This window comes from Aethalodelphis obliquidens, unplaced genomic scaffold, assembly GCF_003676395.1.
Source record: "Aethalodelphis obliquidens isolate GAN/ISIS:26980383/991018 unplaced genomic scaffold, ASM367639v1 scaffold9, whole genome shotgun sequence".
NCBI classification, from domain to species: Eukaryota; Metazoa; Chordata; class Mammalia; order Artiodactyla; family Delphinidae; genus Aethalodelphis; species Aethalodelphis obliquidens.
Window position 1 is genome coordinate 6,854,991 of NW_020837953.1, and position 13,248 is coordinate 6,868,238.

The 13,248-nt window shown below is 39.9% G+C and overlaps 1 protein-coding gene across 6 annotated transcripts in view; it reads left to right on the forward strand.

Annotated features, from left to right (window-relative positions):
- The window catches only part of USP24 (ubiquitin specific peptidase 24), a 148,155-nt gene that overhangs the window by 27,091 nt on the left and 107,816 nt on the right, over positions 1-13,248 (forward strand). The window lies entirely within an intron of this gene.

Here is a 13,248-nt window from a genome sequence, read left to right on the forward strand (position 1 = left end):
ACAATCTTCACAGCATCTTTGCCAGGAGCAGATTCCATCTCACTAAACTACTCTCTTTGCTCCTCCCTAAGAAGTAACTCCTTATCTGTTCAAGTTTTGTCATGAGATGCAGCAATTCAGTCACATCTTCAGGCTCCACTTCTAGTTCTCTTGCTATTTCTTTTTTTTTTTTTTTTTTTAATTTATTTATTTTTTGGCTGCTTTGGGTCTTTGTTGCTGTGTGCAGACTTTCTCTAGTTGTGGTGAGCGGGGGCTACTCTTTGTTGCAGCGCGTGGGCTTCTCATTGCGGTGGCCTCTCTTGTTGCGGAGCACAGGCTCTAGGGCGTGCAGGCTTCAGTAGTTGTGGCACGCGGGCTCAGTAGTTGTGGCTTGTAGGCTCGAGAGTGCAGGCTCAGTAGTTGTGGCACACGGGCTTAGTGGCTCCGCAGCATGTGGGATCTTCCCGGACCAGGGCTCGAACCCGTGTCCCCTGCATTGGCAGGCGGATTCTTAACCACTGCGACACCAGGGAACTCCTCTCTTACTGTTTCTACCACACCCGCCATGACTTCCTCCACTGAAGTCTTGAACCCCTCAAAGTCATCCACAAGGGTTAAAATCAACTTCTTCCTAACGGCTGTTAATGTTGATATTTTGGCTTCTTCCCATGAATTATGAATGTTCTTAATGGCATCTAGAATGGTAAATCCTGCGCAGATCATTTTCAATGTATTTTGCCCAGATCTATCAGAGGAATCACTATCTATGGCAGCTATAGCCTTACAAAATGTATTTCTTAAATAATAAGACATGAAAGTTAAAATTGCTCCTTGATCCATGGGCTGCAGAATGGATGCTGTATTCGCAGGCATGAAAACAACATTAATCTCATTGTACATCTCCATCAGAGAGCTCTTTGGTGACTAGGTGCATTGTCAGTAAGCAGTAATATTTTGAAAGGAATATTTTTTTTCTGAGTATTAGGTCTCAACAGTAAATTTAAAGTATTCAGTCAACCATGTTGTTAACAGGTGTGCTGCATTCCAGGCTTTGTTGTTCCATTTGTAAGGCATAGGCAGAGTAGATTTAGCATAATTCTTAAGGGCCTTATGGTCTATGGAATGGTAAATGAGCACTGGCTTCTACTTCAAGTCACCAGCTTCAGTAGTCCCTCACAAGAGAGTCAGCTTGTCTTTTGGGGTTTTTTTGTGGGGAGGAGTGTTGTTTATTTCTTTAATTAACCATTAAAAAAAATTTTAAGGTTACTTTCTATTTACAGTTATTACAAAATATTGGCTATATTCCCTGTGTTGTACAATGCATCTTTGAGCCAATCTTACACTTAATATTTTGTACCTCATCCTCCCCCACCCTTACGTTCCTCCTCCCCCTGTCCCCACCACTGGTATACACGAGTTTGTTCTCTGTATCTGTGAGTCTGCTTGTCTTTTGGAGCTTTGAAGCCAGGCACTGACTTCTCCTCTCTACCTGTGCAAGTCCTAGATGTCCTCTTCTTCTAATATAAGGCTGTTTTGTCTATACTGAAAATGTGTTGTTGAATGTAGCCACCTTCTTTAATTACCTAATTAGATATTCTGGATAACTTGTTGTAGCTTATGCATCACCACTTGCTGCTTCACCTTTCACTTTTTTTTTTTAAACATCTTTGTTGGAGTATAATTGCTTTACATTGTTGTGTTAGTTTCTGCTTTATAACAAAGTGAATCAGCTATACATATACATATATCCCCATATTTCCTCCCTCTTGGCGTCTCCCTCCAACCCTCCCTATCCCACCCCTCTAGGTGGTCACAAAGCACCGAGCTGACCTCCCTGTGCTATGAAGCTGCTTCCCACTAGCTATCTATTTTACATTTGGTAGTGTATATATGTCCATGCCACTCTCTAACTTCTTCCCAGCTTACCCTTCCCCCTGCCTAGTCCTCAGGTCCATTCTCTACATCTGCATCTTTATTCCTGTCCTGCCCCGAGGTTCATTAGAACCATTTTTTTTTAGATTCCACATATATGTGTTAGCATATGGTATTTGTCTTTCTCTTTCTGACTTACTTCACTCTGTATGACAGACTCTAGCTCCATCCACCTTACTACAAATAACTCAATTTCGTTTCCTTTTATGACTGAGTAATATTCCATTGTATATATGTGCCACATCTTTATCCATTCATCTGTTGATGGACACTTAAGTTGCTTCTATGTCCTGCTATTGTAAATAGTGCTGCAGTGAACATTGTGATACATGCCTCTTTTTGAATTATGGTTTTCTCAGGGTATATGCCCAGTAGTGATATTGCTGGGTCATATGGTAGTTCTATTTTTGGCTTTTTAAGGAGCCTCCATACTTTTCTCCATAGTGGCTGTATCAGTTACACTCCCACCAGCAGTGCAAGAGGGTTCCCTTTTCTCCACACCCTCTCCAGCATTTATTGTCTGTAGGTTTTTTTGATGATGGCCATTCTGACCGGTGTGAGGTGATACCTCATTGTGGTTTTGATTTGCATTTCTCTACTGATTGGTGATGTTGAGCATCTTTTCATGTGTTTGTTTGCAATCTGTATGTATTCTTTGGAGAAATGTCTATTTAAGTCTTCCACCTGTTTTTTGATTGGGTTGTTTGTTTTTTTGATATTGAGCCGCATGAGCTGTTTATATATTTTGGAGATTTATCCTTTGTCCGTTGATTCGTTTGCAAATATTTTCTCCCATTCTGAGGGTTGTCTTTTCGTGTTGTTTATAGTTTACTTTGCTGTGCAAAAGCTTTTAAGTTTCATCAGGTGCCATTTGTTTATTTTTGTTTTTATTTCCATTTCTCTAGGAGGTGGGTCAAAAGGGATCTTGCTGTGATTTATGTCATAGAGTGTTCTGCCTATTTTTTCCTCTAAGAGTTTTATAGTGTCCGGTCTTAAATTTAGGTCTCTAAATCCATTTTGAGTTTATTTTTGTATATGGTGTTAGAGAGTGTTCTAATTTCATTCTTTTACATGTAGCTGTCCAGTTTTCCCAGCACCACTTATTGAAGAGGCTGTTTTTTCTCCATTGTATATCCTTGCGTCCTTTGTCATAGATTAGTTGACCATATGTACGTGGGTTTATCTCTTGGCTTTCTATCCTTTTGCATTGATCTATGTTTCTGTTTTTGTGCCAGTACCATACTGTCTTGATTACTGTAGCTTTGCAGTATAGTCTGAAGTCAGGGAGCCTGATTCCTCCAGCTCCGTTTTTCTTTCTCAAGATTGCTTTGGCTCTTTGGGGTCTTTTGTGTTTCCATGCAAATTGTGAAATTTTTTGTTCTAGTTCTGTGAAAAATGCCATTGGTAGTTTGATACGGATTACATTGAATCTGTAGATTGCTTTGGGTAATATAGTTATTTTCACGATGTTGATTCTTCCAATCCAAGAACATGGTATATCTCTCCATCAGTTTGTATCATCTTTAATTTCTTTCATCAGTGTCTTACAGAATTCTGCATACAGGTCTTTTGTCTCCCTAGGTAGGTTTATTCCTAGGTATTTTATTCTTTTTGTTGCAGTGATAAATAGGAGTGTTTCCTTAATTTCTCTTTCATATTTTTCATCGTTGGTGTATAGGAATGCAAGAGATTTCTGTGCATTAATTTTGTATCCTGCAACTTTACCAAATTCATTGATGAGCTCTAGTAGTTTTCTGGTGGCATCTTTAGGATTCTCTATAGTATCGTGTCATCTTCAAACAGTGACAGTTTTACTTTTTCTTTTCCAGTTTGTATTCCTTTTATTTCTTTTTCTTCTCTGATTGCCGTGGCTAGGACTTCCAAAACTATCTTGAATAACAGTGGGTGAGAGTGGACATCCTTGTCTTGTTCCTGATCTTAGAGGAAATGCTTTCAGTTTTTCACCATTGAGAATGATGTTTTCTGTGGATTTGTCGTATATGGCCTTTATTATGTTGAGGTAGGTTCCCTCTATGCCCACTTTCTGGAGAGTTTTTATCATAAATGGGTGTTGAATTTTGTTGAAATCTTTTTCTGTATCTATTGAGATAATCATATGGTTTTTATTCTTCAGTTTGTTAATATGGTGTATCACATTGGTTTGCATACATTGAAGAATCCTTGCATCCCTGGGTTAAATCCCACTTGATCAAGGTGTATGATCCTTTTAATGTGTTGTTGGATTCTGTTTGCTAGTATTTTGTTGAGGGTTTTTGCATCTGTATTCATCAGTGCTATTGGTCTGTAATTTTCTTTTTTTTGTAGTATCTTTGTCTGGTTTTGGTATCAGGGTGAAGGCAGCCTCATAGAATGAGTTTGGGAGTGTTCCTTCGTCTGCAATTTTTGGGAAGAGTTTGAGAAGTATGGGTGTTAGCTCTTCTCTAAATGTTTGATAGAATTCACCTGTGACGCCATCTGGTCCTGGACTTTTGTTTGTTGGAAGATTTTTAATCACAGTGTCAATTTCATTACTTGTGATTGGTCTTTTCATAGTTTCTGTTTCTTCTTGGTTCAGTCTTGGAAGGTTATACCTTTCTAAGAATTTGTCCATTTCTTCCAGGTTGTCCATTTTATTGGCATAGAGTTGCTTGTAGTAGTCTCTTAGGATGCTTTGTATTTCTTGGTGTCTGTTGTAACTTCTCCTTTTTCATTTCTAATTTGATTGATTTGAGTTCTCTCCCTCTTTTTCTTGATGAGCCTGGCTAAAGGTTTATCAATTTTGTTTATCTTCTCAAAGAACCAATTTTAGTTTTATTGATCTTTGCTATTGTTCCTTTCATTTCTTTTTCATTTATTTCTGATCTGATCATTATGACTTCTTTCTTTCTGCTAACTTTGGGTTTTGTTTTTCTTGCATTAGTTTCTTTAGGCGTAAGGTTAGATTGTTTATTTGAGATTTTTCTTGTTTCTTGAGGTAAGCTTATATTTCTGTAAACTTCCCTCTTAGAACTGCTTTTTCTGCATCCCATAGGTTTTGGATCGTCGTGTTTTTAATCAATTAATTTATTTTTTCTGTGTTGGGTCTTCGTTTCTGTGTGAGGGCTTTCTCTAGTTGTGGCAAGCGGGGGCCATGCTTCATCGTGCTGCACGGGCCTCTCACTGTCGTGGACTCTCTTGTTGCAAAGCACAGGCTCCAGACGCGCAGGCTCAGTAGTTGTGGCTCACGGGCGTAGTTGCTCTGCAGCATGTGGGACCCTCCCAGACCAGGGCTCGAACCCGTGTCCCGTACATTAGCAGGCAGATTCTCAACCACTGTGCCACCAGGGAAGCCCTGGATCGTCGTGTTTTTGTTGTAATTTGTCTCTAGCTATTTTTTGATTTCCTCCTTGATTTCTTCAGCAATCGCTAGGTTATTAACGTATTGTTTAGCCTCCATGCGTTTGGGTTTTTTATGTTTTTTTCCCTGTAATTGATTTCTAATCTCATAGTGTTGTGGTCAGAAAAGATGCTTGATATGATTTCAGTTTTCTTAAATTTACTGAGCCTTGATTTGTGACCCAAGATGTGATCTATCCTGGAGAATGTTCCGTGTGCACTTGAGAAGAAAGTGTGATGTGCTGTTTTGGCATGGAGTGTCCTATAAGTATCAATTAAATCTTTCTTGTCTATTGTGTTATTTAACATTCGTGTTTCCTTATTAATTTTCTGTTTGGATGATCTGTCCATTGGTGTCAGTGAGGTGTTAAAGTCCCCCACTATTATAGTGTTCCTGTCGATTTCCTCTTTTATAGCTATTAGCAGTTGACTTGTGTATTGAGGTGTTCCTATTTTGGGTGCATATATATTTATAGTTGTTATATCTTCATCTTGGATTTATCCCTTGATCATTATGTAGTGTCCTTCTTTGTCTCTTGTAACATTCTTTATTTTAAAGTCTATTTTATGTGATATGAGTATTGCTACTCCAACTTTCTTTTGATTTCCATTTGCATGGAATATCTTTTTCCATGCCCTCACTTTCAGTCTCTGTGTGTCCCTAGGTCAGAAGTGTGTCTCTTGTAGATAGCATATATATGGGTCTTGTTTTTGTATCCATTCAGTGAGCCTGTGTCTTTTGGTTGGAGCATTTAATCCATTCATGTTTAAGGTAATTATCGATATGTTTGTTCCTATGACCATGTTCTTAATTGTCATGGGTTTGTTTTTGTAGGTCGTTTTCTTCCACTTAGAGAAGTTCCTTTAGCATTTGTTGTAGAGCTGGTTTGGTGATGCTGAATTCTCTTAGCTTTTGCTTGTCTGTAAAGCTTTTGATTTCTCCGTTGAATCTGAATGAGATCCTTGCAGGGTAGAATAATGTTGGTTGTAGGCTCTTCCCTTTCATCACTTTAAATATATCCTGCCACTCCCTTCTGGCTTGTAGAGTTTCTGCTGAGAAATCAGCTGTTAACCTTTCGGGAGTTCCCTTGTATGTTATTTGTTGCTTTCCCTTGCCGCTTGTAGTATTTTTTCTTTGTATTTAATTTTTGATAGTTTGATTAATATGTGTATTGGCGTGTTTCTTCTTGGGTTTATCCTGTATGGGATTCTCTGTGCTTCCTGGACTTGATTGACTATTTCCTTTCTCATATTAGGGAAGTTTTCAACTCTAATCTCTTCAAATATTTTCTCAGTCCCTTTCTTTCTCTTTTCTTCTTCTGGGACCCCTATAATGCGAATGTTGCTGCATTTAATTTTGTTCCTGAGGCCTCTGAGACTCTCCTCAATTCTTTTCATTCCTTTTTCTTTATTCTGTTCTGTGGCAGTTATTTCCACTATTTTATCTTCCAGGTCACTTACTGTTCTTCTGCCTCAGTTATTCTGCTATTGATTCCTTCTAGAGAATATTTAATTTCATTTACTGTGTTGTTCATCATTGTTTGCTCTTTAGTTCTTCTAGGTCCTTGTTAAATGTTTCTTGTGTTTTCTCCATTCTGTTTCCAAGATTTTGGATCATCTTTACTATCATTACTCTGAATTCTTTTCCCGGGAGACTGCCTATTTCCTCTGCATTTGTTTGGTCTGATGGGTTTTTACCTTGCTCCTTTATCTGCTGCATATTTCTCTGTCTTATCATTTTATTTCACTTACTGTGTTTGGGGTCTCCTTTTCTTATGCAGCGGGTTCGTAGTTCCTGTTGTTTTTGGTGTCTGGCCCCAGTGGGTGCGGTTGGTTCAGTGGTTTGTGAAGGCTTCCTGATGGAGGGGACTGGTGTTCCCTGTGTTCTGGTGGGTGGGGCTGGATCTTGTCTTTCTGATGAGAAGGACTGCGTCTGGTGGTGTGTTTTGGGGTGTCTATGAACTTAGTATTATTTTATGCAGGCTCTCTGCTAATGGGTGGGTTTGTGTTCCTGTCTTGCTAGTTGTTTGACATGGGGCATCCAGCACTGGAGCTTGCTGGCCGTTGGGTGCAGCTGGGTCTTAGTGTTGAGATGGAGGTCTCTGGGAGAGCTCTTGCCAATTGATACTGCGTGGGGCTGGGAGGTCTCTGGTGGTCCAATGTCCTGGAGTCAGCTCTCCCACCTCTGGGGCTCAGGCTGTACCCCCAGCTGGAGCAGCAAGACCCTGTCAGCCACTTGGCTCAGAAGAAAAGAAAGAAAAATAATAATAATATATTTTTAAAATAATAAAGAAAAAAAATAATAAAATAAAAGAAATAATAAAATAAATAAATTTTTTTATAAAAAGAAGAGAGCAACCAAACCAATAAACAAATCCACCAGTCATAAGAAGTACTAAAAACTAAACTAAGATTAGCATAAAAATCAGAAACAAATCAGTCACAGACAGCAAACCCCATGTCTACAGTTGCTCCCAGAGTCCACTGCCTCTATTTTGGGAACATTTGTTCAGGTATTCATGTATTTCACAGATGCAGGGTTCATCAAGTTGATTGTGGGGATTTAATCCACTGCTCCTGAGGCTACACAGAAAAATTTCCCTTTCTCTTCTTTGTTCACACAGCTCCTGGGGTTCAGCTTTGGTTTTGGCCCCGTCTCTGCGTGTAAGTCACCCTCAGGTGTCTGTTCCCCACCCAGACAGGAGGCGGTTAAAGCAGTGGCTGATTATGGCTCTCTTGCTCTCTGAGGCCGCTGAGAGCGAAGCGTATGGTAGTCGTAATTGGAATGCAGGGCAGGCCTGCGGCAGCAGAGGCATGACATTGCAACAGTGTGAGGCATGCCTTGTGTTCTCCCGGGGAAGTTGTCCGTGGATCTCGGGACCCTGACAGTGGCGTGCTGCACAGGCTCCCTGGGGCGGTGGGGTGTGGATAGTGACCTGTGCTTGCACACAGGATTCTTGGTGGCAGCAGCAGCAGTGTTACCATTTCACGCTTGTCTCTGTTGCCTGAGCTGATTAGCCGCGCCTTGTGCCCGTCTCTGGAGCTCGCTTAGGCGGTACTCTGCTTTCTGTGGGCACACGGGGAAGGAATCCCTTCTCCTCGCGCACCCTGAAACAATGGCCTCTTGCCTCTTTGGCAGCTCCAGACCTTTTCCTGGACTCCCTCCCGGCTAGCCATGGCGCACTAGCCCCCTAAAGGCTGTGTTCACGCAGCCAACCCCAGTCCTCTCCCTGCGATCCGACCGAAGCCCGAGCCTCAGCTCCCAGCCCCCGCCCGCCCCGGCGGGTGAGCAGACAAGCCTCTCGGGCTGGTGAGTGCCGGTCGGCACCGATCCTCTGTGCAGGAATCTCTCCGCTTTGCCCTCCGCACCCCTGTGGCTGCGCTCTCCTCCATGACTCCGGAGCTTCCTCCCTCTGCCACCCGCAGTCTCCGCCCGCGAAGGGGCTTCCTAGTGTGTGGAAACCTTTCCTCCTTCACAGCTCCCTCCCACTGGTGCAGGTCCTGTCCCTATTCTTTTGTCTCTATTTTTTCTTTTTTTTTTTTGCCCTACCCAGGTATGTGGGGATTTTCTTTCCTTTTGGGAAGTCTGAGGTCTTCTGCCAGCGTTCAGTAGGTGTTCTGTAGGAGATGTTCCACATGTAGATATATTTTTCATGTATTTGTGGGCAGGAAGGTGGTCTCCATGTCTTACTCCTCTGCCATCTTGAAGGTCCCCCTGTCACCTTTCACTTTTTTTTTTTTTTTTTTGTGGTATGCGGGCCTCTCACTGCTGTGGCCTCTCCCGTTGCGGAGCGTAGGCTCCAGACGAACAGCCTCAGCGGCCACGGCTCATGGCCCAGCCGCTGTGCGGCATGTGGGATCTTCCCGGACCGGGGCACGAACCCGTGTCCCCTGCATTGGCAGGCGAACTCTCAACCACTGCGCCACCAGGGAAGCCCACCTTTCACTTTTATGTTATGAAGATATGCCTTCTTTCCTTCAACCTCATGAAGCAGCCTGTGTTAGCTTCAAACTTCTTCTGCAGCTTCCTTATCTCTCTCAGCCTTCACAGAATTGAAGAGAGTTAGGGCTTTGCTCTAGGTTAGACTTTGGCTTAAGGGAATGTTGTGGCTGGTTTAATCTTCCACCCAGACCACTAAAACTTTCTCCATATAGCAATAAGCCTGTTTTGCTTTCTTATCATTTGTTTGTTCAGTGAGTAGCAGTTTTAATTTCTTTCAAGAAGTTTTCCTTTGCACTCACAACTTAGCTAACAGTTTGGTGCAAGACACCTACCTAGCTTTTGGCCTGTCTCAGCTTTCATCATGCCTTCCTCACTAAGCTTAATCGTTTCTAGCTTTTGATTTAAAGTGAGAGACATGCTACTTACTCTTCCTTTCACTTGAACACGTGGAGGCCATTGTAGGGCTATTAATTGGCTTAATTTTAATACTATTGTGTCTCAGGGAGTAGGGAGACCTGAGGAAGGGAGAGAGACCGGAAACAGCCGTTTGGTGGAGTGGTCAGAACACAGACGTTTATTGATTAAGTTTGCTATGTTATACAGACACAATTCTTGGTGCCCCAAAACAATATAAATAGTAACATCTAAGATCACTTATCACAGATCACCATAACAAATGTAATAATAATGAGAAAGTTTGTAATATTGTGAGAATTACCAAAATGCAACTCATAGACATGAAGTGAGCAAATGCTGTTGGAAAAAGTGTTGATAGACTTGCTGGATGCAGGGTTGCCACAAACCTTCAATTAGTAAAAAATGCAACATCTGCGAAGCACAGCAAAGCAAAGCACTATAAATCAAGGTATGCCTGTATTCTGTTTGTTACTAATATAGCCACTCCGCCACCTTTACGTGTGCATGATATATCTTTTTCTACCCTTTTATTTCAACCTCTTTATGTCTTTTAATCTAAAGGGTATCTGTTGTAGACAGTTGGATCACTTTTTAAAAATTCATTCTGAAAATCTCTGCCTTTTGGTTAGAGCATTTAGTCCACTTTCATTCCATATGTTTCTGATAGTTATAATTTAATATAATTATTTGATAAAACAAGATTTACATCTGCCATCTTGCTGTTTGTCTTCTATGTTTTATGCCTTTTAATCCTCTAATTCTCCATTACGCCTCTGTTTCGTATTAAGTATACTTTCCAGTGTACAATTTTAATTCCCTTGTTTTTTCTTTCACTGTGTAATTTTTAAAGCTATTTTATTAGTGGTTGCCCTGTAGATTACAATTAACATCCTGATCTATAGCACTGTAATTCAAATTAATACCAACTTAATTTCAATAGTGTACAAAACATTCTTCCAATATAACTCTGTTCTCCACCCCACTCCCACCTTTTGTGCTATTATTGTCATATGGGTCACATCTGTATTCATTATAAGCCCATTAACATGGTTTTGTAACTATTGCTTTGTGCATCTGTCTTTTAAATGAGATAGGAAAAGAAATACTGCATTAATACTGTCTTTAATAACAGAATTATGAAAGGCCATAGAGGTGATGAGAATGAGGTTAATTCCACATTTGTGAATGTTTAAGAAAAAAATCTGTTAAAAAAAAAGCTTTTACTGGAAAAATATTTATTAAAATGTCAGTGTGATTAATTTATAAGTGGTGAAATTAACGGTGGGTTTTATTTTTTGCTATTCATATTTTCTACAATGAACATGTATTACTTATTTGGTAATTTAAGACAAAAACGAAGGTATTTAGAAACCAAATTATGTTACCAAGTGGAATGGGATTCTTAAGTAAAACATACTCAGTATAATTTAACGGTTTTTTTTTTTTACCGCTATAGGTGAGTCCCTACCTCTCTAATTCATTAGGTTCTTCAAAAATCTATGTTTTTATATATTTATTTTACTAAATTATTTTAATTTTGAAATAATTCCAGGTTTACAAAAACGCTGCAAGAATAGCGCAAAACTGTTTTTGCAACTTTTCTGTAAATGTCAAATTATTTATATAACCTTTATATAAATTTGAAATTTTTATATAAACTTTATTCAGGTTCTTCAGATGTTAACATTTTATCACATTCTCTTTATTCTTCTTTTTTTCTCTAAATATGAATATCCATGTATGTATAATGTGCATGTGTATGTAAAAGTATGTGTGTGTTTTGTTGTTGTTTTCTCTGAAATGTTTGAGAATAAATTAAAGACATGATATCCCTTTACCCTTAAATACTTCAGTGTGTATTTTTTACAAATGAGGATATTCTCTTATGTAACCTCAGTATATTATCAAAATCGGAAACATTGATCCAGTACTAAAGTCCTTTGAAGCCAAGAAGTAAAATTAAACAAATAAAAATTCCTGGTTCAAGATCTAATCCAGGATCCCATGCTGCATTTAGTTGTTTTGTCTGTCCAGTCTTCTCAATCTTTCCTGACTTTGACATTTTTGAAGAATACAGGCTATTTTTTAGGTTGTTCCTCATTTTGGGTTTCATCATGACTAGAGACAGGATGCATTTTTGGCAGGACTGTCACAGAAATGATGTTGTGCCCTTTACAGTGCATCCATTCAGGAGGCACACGATATTTGTGTCATTACTGATGATGTTAAAGGTCTCCCCCCACCCCCACCCAAGGAAGCTCTTAGCTTGGGGCAGGTTTTGTTTGTCGGCTTCTAAACAATAGCAATTTATTTCTCGTGGTTTTTGAGGCTGGAAGTCCAAGATCAGGGTACCAGCATGGTTGCATTCTAGTGAGGGTCCTCCTCTGGGTCACAGGCTGCCGTCTTCTTGTGTGGAGAGCAGAGAGGGGATGCAGGCTCTCCTGTGACTCTCACAAGGGCAATAATCCCATTTGGAGGCTCTTGGTTTTCATAGCTGCTAAGTACATTTAATGATTTCATACATGATTTGATCTATTAACTTCCTGTGGAAATTAATGGTAGATATTTCATAGTAATGACATATTCCCATCATACAACTGAATTCTATTTTTATATGCCTTAATTCTACTTTTGATCCTAGATTCATAAATTTAAGCATTTAACAAGTGTACAATTTTGAGACTATCTTAAAATCTTTACATTTTGATTCTCCTCAGTTCCTTTAAGTAAAGTGGTTTATTTACAGAACTTATTAATTAAAAATATTTCTGAGGGCTTCCCTGGTGGCACAGTGGTTGAGAGTCTGCCTGCCGATGCAGGGGACACGGGTTCGTGCCCCGGTCCGGGAAGATCCCACATGCCACGGAGCGGCTAGGCCCGTGAGCCATGGCCGCTGAGCCTGCGTGTCCGGAGCCTGTGCTCCGCAACGGGAGAGGCCACAACAGTGAGAGGCCCGCGTACCGCAAAAAAAAAAGAAAAAAAAAAAATTTCTGAAAGTATTGTGTTTAAAAACTGAATTATCCCCAAACATTATGACTCTAAATTTACTTCATCCACCATCCCTCACTCTTCACCCCCAATTATATTGTCTTCTACTCCATTTTAAATTTTTATTACCTTCCTGTTTTTTGTCTTATTTTCATCCCAATTTAGCCATGAACCTGAAAAAAAATGTGTTGCATTCCTTTAGATATCATTCATGTGGAGTTGAAATTCGTTTTTCAGTGTGTTTTTAAATCATTTCTGCTTTATATTTATGGTCTTTTCCTTCATTGAGGCTAAAGGTGAATTTTTTTTAATGGAACTGTTTTATTTTGTAATGATCAAATTATAGAGTGGGTTGTGAAAATGGTTAGGTTTTCAAAGGAGCCAGGTGTTAGGCCATTTGGGAGGAGAGGTTCCGTTTGATTTATTACAGATTACTATAGCGAGGACTGATGGAAAGTTTGGCAGTTACCCCACTGATAGTTGAAACTTCGCATGAATTATTTTTCTATTTAAAAATACGTTTTAAATACCTACTTTGTGTTAGGCACTAGGTTTTAGAGATATAGAAGTGGTCAGAAACAGTCCTTGTCCTTGTGGCTCGCTTGGTCTAGTGG